The sequence below is a fragment of the Tamandua tetradactyla genome, chromosome 2 (assembly GCF_023851605.1).
Source record: "Tamandua tetradactyla isolate mTamTet1 chromosome 2, mTamTet1.pri, whole genome shotgun sequence".
Lineage (NCBI taxonomy): Eukaryota > Metazoa > Chordata > Mammalia > Pilosa > Myrmecophagidae > Tamandua > Tamandua tetradactyla.
The window spans coordinates 71,974,653-71,988,555 of NC_135328.1; the positions used below are offsets into that span (position 1 = coordinate 71,974,653).

Below are 13,903 nucleotides of genomic sequence, written 5' to 3' on the forward strand. Positions count from 1 at the left end.
GAAGGACAGCATTCCAGTCAGAGGCTCACAGGCAGGAAAAAGTTTTTTGAAGGACAAAACAAAAAAAAGCCATCACAGTTGGAGCATAATGGAGGAGAGGGAAAATGGTCATGAGATGTGGAGAGGTAAGCCAGAACCAGATCATGTAGTTATGTATAATCATGTTAAACAATTTGCATTTTATTATAAATTAATGGGTAGGTATTACAGGTTGACCAAGATGCCAATTTAAGATGTTTCAGGGTGCAGTTCCCTGTTAGAATCTTTAAACAAACAGCAAAAAATGGCAAAGTCCCCTTTCTCAAAACTCTGGAAAGCAGTTAAATGGCTAAAGTAAATTGGTAAGTACCCAATCAACAGAACATAACTTTAAAAGGGTAGAAGAAGCTTGTGGTGTTCTTGCTGGTCCTTCCTCTCTCCAGCATGGTGAAGCCAGTCTGAGCTCCCATTGTGGATCCCTAACCTTTTTCTTGAATGAGCAGAATAACCCCTTTGCACATAGTAGGTTTCTTGTATAATGTTGCCAATGTATTCGGTGGCCTGAAAGACTAACTCAGGAAACATTTCTCTGGCCCACTACCCCAGAACTTACCCTACAGACAAAAGTGAATTGCCAAGAGCTAAAGCAGTACAAGAAATAATTAAATCAAAACTTCTTGGAACAAAGGATTACCAACTTTAAGCCATACAACAAAACATTAGGGTGTGCGGTAGGGGTGAAGATGGTGAGTCTGTTTCATAAGGAGTAGAGGGATCATTAAGATTCCTGTAAACAGGGAAATTCCTAAAGCCACAAGTGATCAAAAGCCCAGGAGAAGATGCAGACTCAGAAAAAATGGATAGGACTTCACTCTGAACTTGGGCTGATCTTCTTAATAAGAGGGCCAAACTCTGAAGGAGACTATTAGCCAAAGCAGAGCCAATTTGAAAAGACTGTGAAAGTTGTGTGTCATTTTAGGTTAGTTTTTGTTAGCTCCTGGGACTCAAAGAAATCTCTGTCATATCACTAGCTAGATAAAAACTTAGATATCACAGAGAATAAATCCAAAGAGATAACTTGTTAAAATATTAAAATGTTCAGTGTGCTACAAAAGATTAAAAGACAGAGATGGAACTAGAAAATGATGGCTTATCCAGAAGAACAAAATAAAAATTCAGAGATCATCAATGAAGAAGTCAAGATTTTGGACACAATAGCAAAGACATTTGGAGAAAAAAATGATTTTCAGTATGCTCAAGGAGATAAAGGAAAACACAGAGAAAGAATGAAAGTATATCAGTAAAACAATGAATGAACAGTAAGAAAATCTTAATAAAGAGACATTTTTAAAAAAGAACCAAACAGAAATATTGGAATTGAAGACCACAATAACTGAAATTAAAAATTCCTTAAAAGGTTTCAAAAGCAAATTGGAGTTGTGGGGTAGGAGCTGGACAATGGCAGTAATGGTGGCTCTGGACTGCACAGGGGTGGGCATTGCCCAAGGACCCTGGCAGGGCCAGGGATGGATGCTCCCTGCCTTGGCTATGCAGCACCTCCTCCTGCCCAGACACTGACTGATGCCAGCACCACGTTGGCCTACCTCAAAGCTACAACCTGCTCAACAATGCCACAAAGGATGAGGGTGCCTGGCCAGCTCTATGGAGGGACCACTGTGACCTTCCAAACGGCCACAGGGCAGCCAGCAAAACCTGTGGCAGGAGGTGCTGCACAGAGCCAAGGTCACGGCCACCAGCACCAGCAAGTCCTGGTCACTCATACATGTCTTGGTCACTCACACAAGTCCAAGAGGGTTGTGAGAAAATCATCCATCAGCAAAGAGTCTTTGAGCACACAGAGAAGATGGTAGACAGATGGTGGATCAGGATTTGAAGACCACTTGGAAGCGCATTAACAACATGAAGTGTGTGTTTGGAGGATTTGTAAATTATTTCAAAGCCAAATTGGCAGAGATGCCATTTGAATAGAATTGCCCCTCCCCCTCCCCACCCAGCAGCAAATTGAAAGAAGCCATAACTGTAACTAATGGACAGGAGTCAAAGTACCAGGCAAACTTCAGAAAGCTGGATAACTTAGATTCTATAACTGAAGGGGCCAGCTATGCTGTGAGGGTTGATGCTTACTCAAAGAGCCCACTCCTCCAAGTTTATCACCAGAAGGTCAACAGCAATCTAGATGAGCTGTCCCTGAGAATGGGCCACCTGAAGGACACAGGCCTGGGATGCAGACAGAAATTGAGAAGCAAGATAACATTCTTGACTGGCTCATGACCAAAGTGGGCAAGTTAGATGTCAATAGATAAGGCACAGAAAGAAAAGTTTGACAATGTTAAAGACACCTTTAAAGAGAAGGCTTTCTGCTTCATGACAAAAAGGTTTGAAAGATCTTTTTTGAATTCCCCAGATATTTCACTTATTATTTTGGTACTTAATTTAATATATTTTCAAATGTTATAATATAGTGGGTCTTAAGACATTTTGTTATCATAAGGAAGTATGTGTTCCACTTTTTCTTAGGGCCGATATCGCTATGAGTTCTTTCAACTGAATACCTAACAGTTTCAGGCTGAGCACAGTAGCCTGGGAGCCTGGCCCTGAAACACTAGGCATTTGATTACTGTGCTGGAATGAGAAGAAGGAGTTGCATTTCTCACTTTGATGAGCCTATCGAAGAGTTCCAATCTTGGAATCACCAACCTCAGTTTTTCAGCGTGTTGTATTTCTCTCACTCCTTGGTCTAACTGTGCTTCAGAGCACTAAGCGACTACATGAGCCAGTTGTATGGGGTAGGGAGAGGGTCTTCCCACACTTTAGTTTAGTGGGAGCTTCCCACTCCCACTGCCCCCCTGGGCACATTGTTTGTGATTCTCTCCACCTCCTGGCAGGTGATCATTAGATTTGGAAATGGAGAAAATGGCATTCTTTGCTGTTTTATGAACAAATATCACATCTTCCTCTCCTGCCCCTGCATTCCTGGCATGTGTTTTATAGGAAGCGTTTAGACCAGCACTGCTCACTGTGACACCAGGAAATGTGTTCGGAACTGGGTGAGCCATTCCTCCTATGTGCTTTCACCCCTAACTCCGCATCGCTGGTCAAGAACAGACTTCCCCAGTGGGTGGCCCTGCAGGATTTGCAGGAATGGAGCATCACACAGACATGGTCCTGCAGTGGGCTTCCTCCTCTGAGGGTTTCACCCCTTTGACATCTATGGCCATCATTCTGCTGGCCAGGCCCAGGTAGTGCAGGGGGTTATTCAGTGTCTAAGGCCTTCTGGCTTGTTCAGGAATCCCACTGCTCCCATCTACCTCTCCCAGGAGTGACACAACTCATGCCGTTGTTCTCTGCCACCAATTTTAGGACTAGAATGCCACAACTAGAATGATGCTGACTTTGTATAGACATATATAGCTTAAGAAAAAAAAAGCTGAGTCATATCATTTTAACTGACACCACTTGTTCTCTCCTTTTATTTTACAAAAAGAATCATTTAAAAACAATAATTAAAATTCATTTCTATAAGAAAATTAATTTGTTTACTTTGCTATCTCCAATGAAATAATGGAAGTCACAAGACCCTAGCCTTTAAAAAAGTTAATTAAAATATTATGAACATGGTGAAAGGGACTGATTTTATTATGGGTCAGAAAATGGTTTAAAATAGCAGTGCCTCTCACCTTAAAGCTGGCGCTGACCTTTGCGACCTATTCAGATTTGTAGTCATACTCTATAACCTATAAATTATAGTCCCTTAAGGCAAAAGAAACCTCTTGGTCAGACTGCAGCAATGCATTCATATTTATGTAGCAGTCTATAAAAGTTCCATCTCCTGATGCACGACCTTCTGAAAAATATTTGCAGCTTCCATCAACAAACAACTTTCTGTGAACACAGCCCCTCGGGAAGCCCCATCCCAGTTCTTATAAAAACCCCAGGATGTAAGGATGTGATAAAGGCTAATCAGGTGAGAGATTGGTCTATCAGATGAGCTCAACATTATTACTCTCTTGTTAACTGATCAAAAGACAATTTTAAACCTATACCCAGCCCAAAAGAAACTAACTAGTCCTAAAGCTTTCAATGAAAAGGCTGCTCAAAAGTATGAAACCAGAATGAGGAACAGATTTGCATACATGTCCTCTCATTCTGATGTTTTCCATTTTCTTTCCTCTCTGACAGCTCTCATATATATCATAATAACTGCTTCTCTTTATTGTCATTAGGTATAGACTCATGGAGATTAGTTCTTACAACTTAAACCTGAACTTCGTTCTCAAATAAGTATGCATAAAGGCCACTAACAAACTCTCTTCAATTGCCTTTCTGAAGAAAATTGCAATTTTGTATCTGAGATTCTCTATATCTTCTCTGTCTTTTGTTGGATTGATGAATCCAATCATTACCCTCCCTTTTTTTAATCAACCCCAAGCATCTAGAAGGAGAGTTGCTTCACATTTCTAGAAATGTCTTCTTCTGCATGGTGGAGGGCCCACCTGTTTTGTTTAATTCTTTTTCAGGCCTTTTGTTCTGAGGCCTAATACAACAAGCTGTCTTTAAGCCACATGATGGCCAGTAACTGCAGCCAGCCATCATTTTTCTGCTGGATCTTCAGACCCTGTCCCATGACTTCAAAGGATTGGCTGTTTACACTACTTTATAAGGCGAAGTTCCTTGTGCATCTTCATGGAGAATGAAGGAAGATCTGGGAAGGCTATAGAATCTTTGCACATGAAGATCATTATCAAAAGGGAAACACTGGCTGTGTGACGGTGGCTCAGTGGCAGAATTCTCGCCTGCCATGTAGGAGACCCGGGTTTGATTCCCAGTGCCTGGCCATGCAAAAAAAAGGAACATCCTACCTTCTAGACTAGATACATCTCACAGAGATACTTAACAAAAGGCCAGGGCTGGGATTAGCTGTTGAACAACCTCCATACCACAGCCTGTATGAGCTGTAAACAAACTATGCTTACAAAAAAGTGACTTTTCTAACTGTAGGTTATATGTTATATATGCTACGAACTTCAAAATAAGTACATTCTCCAACAGGAAGCTGTTTCTAACATCTAGTAATTTGTGACTCAACAGCACTGGAGTTGTCTTGTAGGTGTCTTCTCTGCGTTGTGAAGGAAAGGAGAACTGAATAATTCATATTTCAAGAAAAAAAAATAAGCTGCATTTTAATTTCTCTTTCTCTAACTTCTTTCTGTGAATATGTAATTTTAACAGTACACTACATCACTTTGTTAAAAATCTTATACTTTACCAATAAAGGCATTTTCTGCAGAATTTTTAAATTTACCAGTGCTGTTAAGCATCTTCTGCTGTGATGAATGAAAGGTCTTGTGTCTGGAATGAAGAGTCAATCATTTTGATGCTAAATGGGGGTTGGGGGCAAGGTTGACCTTTTATTTGGAGTCGTATCAGAACAGTTGTTCTCATTCTCAATGCTTTCAATTCAACAGAAGACCATATTCCATGAATAAAAGGTGAAGTGTATGCATATATATATATGTACATACATATATACATACAGAGAATTAAGGAAGAACTGAGAAGGTCTGTAACCAATTTTTAACCTCTTAAACTTTCTAAAATGAATAAAAAGTAATGATAGGGCAGTGCAACAGTGGCTCAATGCAGAATTCTCACTTGCCATGCTGGAGACCTGGGTTCAATTCCCAGAGCCTGTCCATGCTAAAAAAAAAAAAAGCAATAATAAACCTATGGTTTTGGGAAATAATGTATACCAATGCAGTTGGTTATAAGCACAACAAGAAAGTTGGGGAACAGAGAAGTATAGGAACAGTATTTGTGTATGTAATTGAAGTTGTCATCAAAGCAAGTTACTGTTTATAGATTTAAGATGTTAAATTTAAGCCACATGGTTACAACAAGGAAAAATATCTGAAAAATATCTATGGGGGAAAATGAGACTGAAGCTCAAAATTGTACACTACAAAAATTTGTTTTAAAAAATCAAAGTAGGCATAAACAGTAGAATTGAGGTTCGAAATGTGACAACCTATAGAATGGGAGGAAATATTTGGAAACCACATATCTGATCAGGCTTAGTATCTACAACACATTAAAAAATCCCACTGCTCAACTACAAAAAAGCAAACAACCCAATTAAAAATTGCCCAAAGACTTCGGTGGTCATTTGTCCAAACATATACAAATGACCAATAAGCACATGAAAAGGTGCTCAACATCAGTAACCATTGGGTAGATGCAGATCAAAATTTCAATGAGTTAACATTTCACAGTTATTACAATGTCTACTGAGAAAAAAGAATAGAATTGTGTTGGGGAGGATGTGGTTAAATAGGAGCATTCTTCCATTGATTGCGGGAATGGAAAAAGGTGAAGCTTCTGAGCAAAACAGTTGTTGGTTCCTCAAAAGTCAAGTATAGAATTACCTTATGATCTGGCAAAACCACTTGTAAATATATACCCAAAATAACTGAAAGCAGAACTTGAAGAAATATTTGCAAACCAATGATCAAAGTGGCATTATTCACAATTGCCAAAAGGTAGTAGCAACCTAAGGTGTCCATAAACAGATGAATAGATAAACAAAACGTGATGTGTATGCAATGGAATATTATGCAGCCATGAAAAGGGATGAAGTTCTGATATATGAGGCAAGATGGATGAATCTTGAAGACATCATGTCAAATGAAATAAGCCAGATAAAAATGAACAACAATGGAATATTATGCAGCCATGAAAAGGAATGAAGTTCTGATATATGAGGCAAGATGGATGAATCTTAAAGACTTCATGTTAAGTGAAAGAAACCAGCTACAAATGGACTATTGTATTTAATTATGATATATTAAAAAATAGGAAATTAATTATTTTCATAACTAGAAGAAGCAAATTCACAGAATCAAAAACTAGAATATGGGTTACCAGTGCCAGTGTTGGGGTGGGAAATGGGAAGCTAATAATGCTTAATTGGTACAGAGTTTCTGTTTGGGGTGATGGAAAAGTTTTGGTAATGGATGATGGTGATGGTAGCACAAATCGCAGATGTGATTAATCCAACTGATTACATATTTGAATGTGGTTAAAAGGGGAATTTTAGATTGTATATATGTTATTAGAAGTAAATTAAATAAAAACACCATAGGACTGTACAACACAAACAACGAACCCTAATGTAAACTATGGACTCTAGGTTACTAGCATAATTATGCTAACATTGTTTCATCAATTACAACAAAAACACTACACAAATGCAAAGTGTTCACAATTGTGAAAATGCATGTGAGGGGGCTGTATTGAAACTCAGTATTTTCTGAATGATTTTTTAGAAACCTACAGATTCTCTGATAAATAGTAATTAAAAATTAAAAATAAAAGTAAAGGGAAGCCATTTGGCCTTCCGGTTTCTTTAACACACGTCCCCACTCCGTTGGGCCACACCTTAACTTAAAACAGTATCTTCACGAGATCTTATTTACGAACAGCTACTGGGGGAGTGGAGATAATACAGAGCAGCTCCCGGAACCACGAGGGAGATCAAAGGGACAGCGTACCCCATCCTGGAACGGCTGACTATCTGGGAGAACCAGCTCCGGTGAGATCACCAAGGGGCACGGGCTTTCCTGGGTGGGACGGCAAGTGACCGGAGTCCCTCCCTTCCACCTTCCTGGGCCAGATGGTAGAATTGGACAGGCGGTCCCCTTAGGCCGCGGCGGCTGGTGCCCCCACCACACGAGGCCCCCCGGAACAACTGAGATAGTTGGGTCGGAAATCCCCAGACTGCGGAGAACAGTGACCGGGGGATCCCTTCCAAACACGTGACTCCCCCGTCGGCTGGGAACAGTGTACTCTCCCGGGCTGCGACAGCTGGTGCCCTCCCGCCACGCTTGGTGCCCCGGGCCGACTGGCTAATTTGGCCGGACGCTCTCCTGTGCTGCGACGGCCGGCGACCCTCCCCGCGTTTGGAACCCCGGGCCAGCTGGCATTCCTCCAAGACGCTTCGGTTGCCGAACCTCCCCTACGGCGAGAGTTTTCCAGAGTTGAGGGACCCACAGCAATTTTCGCTGGTGGAACCCACAGACAGGCGTGTGCCACGAGCGCCACCTACTGGGCAGGATAGGAAGAACAGAACCCAGAGATTGCGCAGAAAAATCTTTCAAGTTGTGGGGTCGAACACCCGGGGAAATCTGACTAAATGCCCAGACGCCAGCAGAAGATAACGGATCACGCTCAGAAAATTGAACATATGGCCCAGTCAAACGAAGAAACCAATAGTTCAAATGAGATACAGGAGCTGAAACAACTAATGCTGAATATACGAACAGAAATGGAAAACCTCTTCAAAAACGAAATCGATAAATTGAGGGAGGACATGAAGAAGACATGGGCTGAACATAAAGAAGAAATAGAAAAACTGAAAAAACAAATCACAGAACTTATGGAAGTGAAAGATAAAGTAGAAAAGATGGAAAAAACAATGGATACCTACAATGACAGATTTAAAGAAACAGAAGATAGAATTAGTGATTTGGAGGATGAAACATCTGAATTCCAAAAAGAAACAGAAACTATCCGGAAAAGAATGGAAAAATTTGAACAAGGTATCAGGGAACTCAAGGACAATGTGAACCGTACAAATATACGTGTAGTGGGTATCCCAGAAGGAGAAGAGAAGGGAAAAGGAGGAGAAAAACTAATGGAAGAAATTATCACTGAAAATTTCCCAACTCTTATGAAAGACCTAAAATTACAGATCCAAGAAGTGCAGCGCACCCCAAAGAGATTAGACACAAATAGGCGTTCCCCAAGACACTTACTAGTTAGAATGTCAGAGGTCAAAGAGAAAGAGAGGATCTTGAAGGCAGCGAGAGAAAAACAATCCGTCACATACAAGGGAAACCCAATAAGACTATGTGTAGATTTCTCAGCAGAAACCATGGAAGCTAGAAGACAGTGGGATGATATATTTAAGTTACTAAAAGAGAAAAACTGCCAGCCAAGACTCCTATATCCAGCAAAATTGTCCTTCAAAAATGAGGGAGAAATTAAAACATTCTCAGACAAAAAGTCACTAAGAGAATTTGTGACCAAGAGACCAGCTCTGCAAGAAATACTAAAGGAAGCACTAGAGTCAGATACAAAAAGACAGAAGAGAGAGACATGGAGAAAAGTGTAGAAAGAAGGAAAGTCAGATATGATATATATAATACAAAAGGCAAAATGGTAAAGGAAAATATTATCCAAACAGTAATAACTCTAAATGTCAATGGACTGAATTCCCCAATTAAAAGACATAGACTGGCAGAATGGATTAAAAAACAGGATTCTTCTATATGCTGTCTACAGGAAACACATCTTAGACCCAAAGATAAATATAGGTTGAAAGTGAAAGGTTGGGAAAAGATATTTCATGCAAACAACAACCAGAAAAGAGCAGGAGTGGCTATACTAATATCCAACAAATTAGACTTCAAATGTAAAACAGTTAAAAGAGACAAAGAAGGACACTATATACTATTAAAAGGAACAATTAAGCAAGAAGACATAACAATCATAAATATTTATGCACCGAACCAGAATGCCCCAAAATACGTGAGGAATACACTGCAAACACTGAAGAGGGAAATAGACACATATACCATAATAGTTGGAGACTTCAATTCACCACTCTCATCAATGGACAGAACATCTACGCAGAGGATCAATAAAGAAATAGAGAACCTGAATATTACTATAAATGAACTTGACTTAACAGACATTTATAGGACATTACATCCCACAACAGCAGGATACACCTTTTTTTCAAGTGCTCATGGATCATTCTCAAAGATAGACCATATGCTGGGTCACAAAGCAAGTCTTAACAAATTTAAAAAGATTGAAATCATACACAACACTTTCTCGGATCATAAAGGAATGAAGTTGGAAATCAATAATAGGCAGAGGGCCAGAAAATTCATAAATACATGGAGGCTCAACAACACACTCTTAAACAACAAGTGGGTCAAAGAAGAAATTGCAAGAGAAATTAGTAAATACCTAGAGGCAAATGAAAATGAAGACACAACATATCAAAACTTATGGGATGCAGCAAAGGCAGTGCTAAGAGGGAAATTTATTGCCCTAAATGCCTTTATCAGAAAAGAAGAAAAGGCAAAAATGCAGGAATTAACTGTCCATTTGGAAGAACTGGAGAAAGAACAGCAAACTAATCCCAAAGCAAGCAAAAGGAAAGAAATAACAAAGATTAGAGCAGAAATAAATGAAATTGAAAACATGAAAACAATAGAGAAAATCAATAAGACCAGAAGTTGGTTCTATGAGAAAATCAACAAGATTGATGGGCCCTTAGCAAGATTGACAAAAAGAAGAAGAAAGAGGATGCAAATAAATAAGATTAGAAATGAAAGAGGAGACATAACTACTGACCTCACAGAAATAAAGGAGATAATAACAGGATACTATGAACAACTTTACGCTAATAAATACAATTTAGAAGAAATGGACAGGTTCCTGGAAAGACATGAACAACCAACTTTGACTCAAGAAGAAATAGACGACCTCAACAAACCAATCACAAGTAAAGAGATTGAATTAGTTATTCAAAAGCTCCCTAAAAAGAAAACTCCAGGACCAGACGGCTTCACATGTGAATTCTATCAAACATTCCAGAAAGAATTAGTACCAACTCTCCTCAAACTCTTCAACATAATCGAAGTGGAGGGAAAACTACCTAATTCATTCTATGAAGCCAACATCACCCTCATACCAAAACCAGGCAAAGATATTACAAAAAAAGAAAACTACAGACCAATCTCTCTAATGAATACAGATGCAAAAATCCTCAATAAAATTCTAGCAAATCGTATCCAACAACACATTAAAAGAATTATACATCATGACCAAGTAGGATTCATCCCAGGTATGCAAGGATGGTTCAACATAAGAAAATCAATTAATGTAATACACCATATCAACAAATCAAAGCAGAAAAATCACATGATCATCTCAATTGATGCAGAGAAGGCATTTGACAAGATTCAACATCCTTTCCTACTGAAAACACTTCAAAAGATAGGAATACAAGGGAACTTCCTTAAAATAATAGAGGGAATATATGAAAAACCCACAGCTAATATCATCCTCAATGGGGAAAAATTGAAAACTTTCCCCCTAAGATCAGGAACAAGACAAGGATGTCCACTATCACCACTATTATTCAACATTGTGTTGGAAGTTCTAGCCAGAGCAATTAGGCAAGAAAAAGAAATACAAGGCATCAAAATTGGAAAGGAAGAAGTAAAACTATCACTGTTTGCAGACGATATGATACTATATGTAGAAAACCCGGAAAAATCCACAACAAAACTACTAGAGCTAATAAATGAGTACAGCAAAGTAGCAGGCTACAAGATCAACATTCAAAAATCTGTAGCTTTTCTATACACTAGTAATGAACAAGCTGAGGCGGAAATCAAGAAATGAATCCCATTTACAATTGCAACTAAAAGAATAAAATACCTAGGAATAAATTTAACCAAAGAGACAAAAAACCTATATAAAGAAAACTACAAAAAACTGCTAAAAGAAATCACAGAAGACCTAAATAGATGGAAGGGCATACCGTGTTCATGGATTGGAAGACTAAATATAGTTAAGATGTCAATCCTACCTAAATTGATTTACAGATTCAATGCAATACCAATCAAAATCCCAACAACTTATTTTTCAGAAATAGAAAAACCAATAAGCAAATTTATCTGGAAGGGCAGGGTGCTCCGAATTGCTAAAAACATCTTGAGGAAAAAAACGAAGCTGGAGGTCTCACGCTGCCTGACTTTAAGGCATATTATGAAGCCACAGTGGTCAAAACAGCATGGTATTGGCATAAAGATAGATATATCGACCAATGGAATCGAATAGAGTGCTCAGATATAGACCCTCTCATCTATGGACATTTGATCTTTGATAAGGCAGTCAAGCCAACTCACCTGGAACAGAGCAGTCTCTTCAATAAATGGTGCCTAGAGAACTGGATATCCATATGCAAAAGAATGAAAAAAGACCCATCTCTCACACCCTATACAAAAGTTAACTCAAAATGGATCAAAGATCTAAACATTAGGTCTAAGACCATAAAACAGATAGAGGAAAATGTTGGGAGATATCTTATGGATCTTACAACTGGAGGTGGTTTTACGGACCTTAAACCTAAAGCAAGAACACTGAAGAAGGAAATAAATAAATGGGAGCTCCTCAAAATTAAACACTTTTGTGCATCAGAGAACTTCATCAAGAAAGTAGAAAGACAGCCTACACAATGGGAGACAATATTTGGAAACGACATATCAGATAAAGGTCTAGTATCCAGAATTTATAAAGAGATTATTCAACTCAACAACAAAAAGACAGCCAACCCAATTACAAAATGGGAAAAAGACTTAAACAGACACCTACCAGAAGAAGAAATACGGATGGCCAAGAGGCACATGAAGAGATGCTCAATGTCCCTGGCCATTAGAGAAATGCAAATCAAAACCACAATGAGATATCATCTCACACCCACCAGAATGGCCATTATCAACAAAACAGAAAATGACAAGTGCTGGAGAGGATGCGGAGAAAGAGGCACACTTATCCACTGTTGGTGGGAATGTCAAAGGGTGCAACCACTGTGGAAGGCAGTTTGGCGGTTCCTCAAAAAGCTGAATATAGAATTGCCATACGACCCAGCAATACCATTGCTAGGTATCTACTCAAAGGACTTAAGGGCAAAGACACAAACGGACATTTGCACACCAATGTTTATAGCAGCGTTATTTACAATTGCAAAGAGATGGAAACAGCCAAAATCTCCATCAACAGAAGAGTGGCTAAACAAATTGTGGTATATACATACGATGGAATATTATGCAGCTTTAAGACAAGATAAACTTATGAACCATGTAATAACATGGATGGACCTAGAGAATATTATGCTGAGTGAATCCAGCCAAAAACTAAAGGACAAATACTGTATGGTCCCACTGATGTGAACGGACATTCGAGAATAAACTTGAAATATGTCATTGGTAACAGAGTTCAGCAGGAGTTAGAAACAGGGTAAGACAATGGGTAATTGAAGCTGAAGGGATACAGACTGTGCAACAGGACTAGATACAAAAACTCAAAAATGGACAGCACAATAATACCTAATTGTAAAGTAATCATGTTAAAATACTGAATGAAGCTGCATCTGAGCTATAGGGTTTTTTTTGTTTTTGTTTGCTTGTTGGTTTGTTTGTTGTTGTTGTTTTTTACTATTACTACTACTTTTATTTCTTTTCTTTATATTAACATTTTATATCTTTTTCTGTTGTGTTGCTAGTTCCTCTAAACCGATGCAAATGTACTAAGAAACAATGATCATGCATCTATGTGATGATGTTAAGAATTACTGAGTGCATATGTAGAATGGTATGATTTCTAAATGTTGTGTTAATTTCTTTTTTTTTTTCTTTCCGTTAATAAAAAAAAAAAATAAAAATAAAAGTAAAGGGAAGCCATTAATTAGCATTGAAGTATTTACACAAGCACAGTGGGGCTGCTATGGTCTGATTAACCTTTTGAGTTAAAATCACTCTAACTGCTCTGTGGTGCACAAACTTGAGCAGATATTAGTAGAAGCAGCAAGACCAGTTAGAAGTCACTTACATTAAGTCAGATAAGAGGAGGTTGTTCACAATAAAGTAAAAGAGTAGAGATCAGTTATAAGTAGACAGATTCTCATATATACTAGAGGAAGAACCAAATAAATTTGCTTTTGAATTCTATTGGCATCTATAGGCAAAAGGTATAATAAAACATACTTCCTAAAATTTTGGCTTGATTAATTGGACAAATTGTGGTGATATTTATTGACATGGGAAAG

At 38.6% G+C, this 13,903-nt stretch overlaps 1 pseudogene; it reads left to right on the top strand.

The window, feature by feature from the left end:
- The first annotated feature begins 104 nt into the window (after positions 1 to 104).
- Positions 105 to 2,324, top strand: LOC143674699 (synaptosomal-associated protein 29 pseudogene; annotated as a pseudogene).
- The last annotated feature ends 11,579 nt before the right edge of the window (positions 2,325 to 13,903 follow it).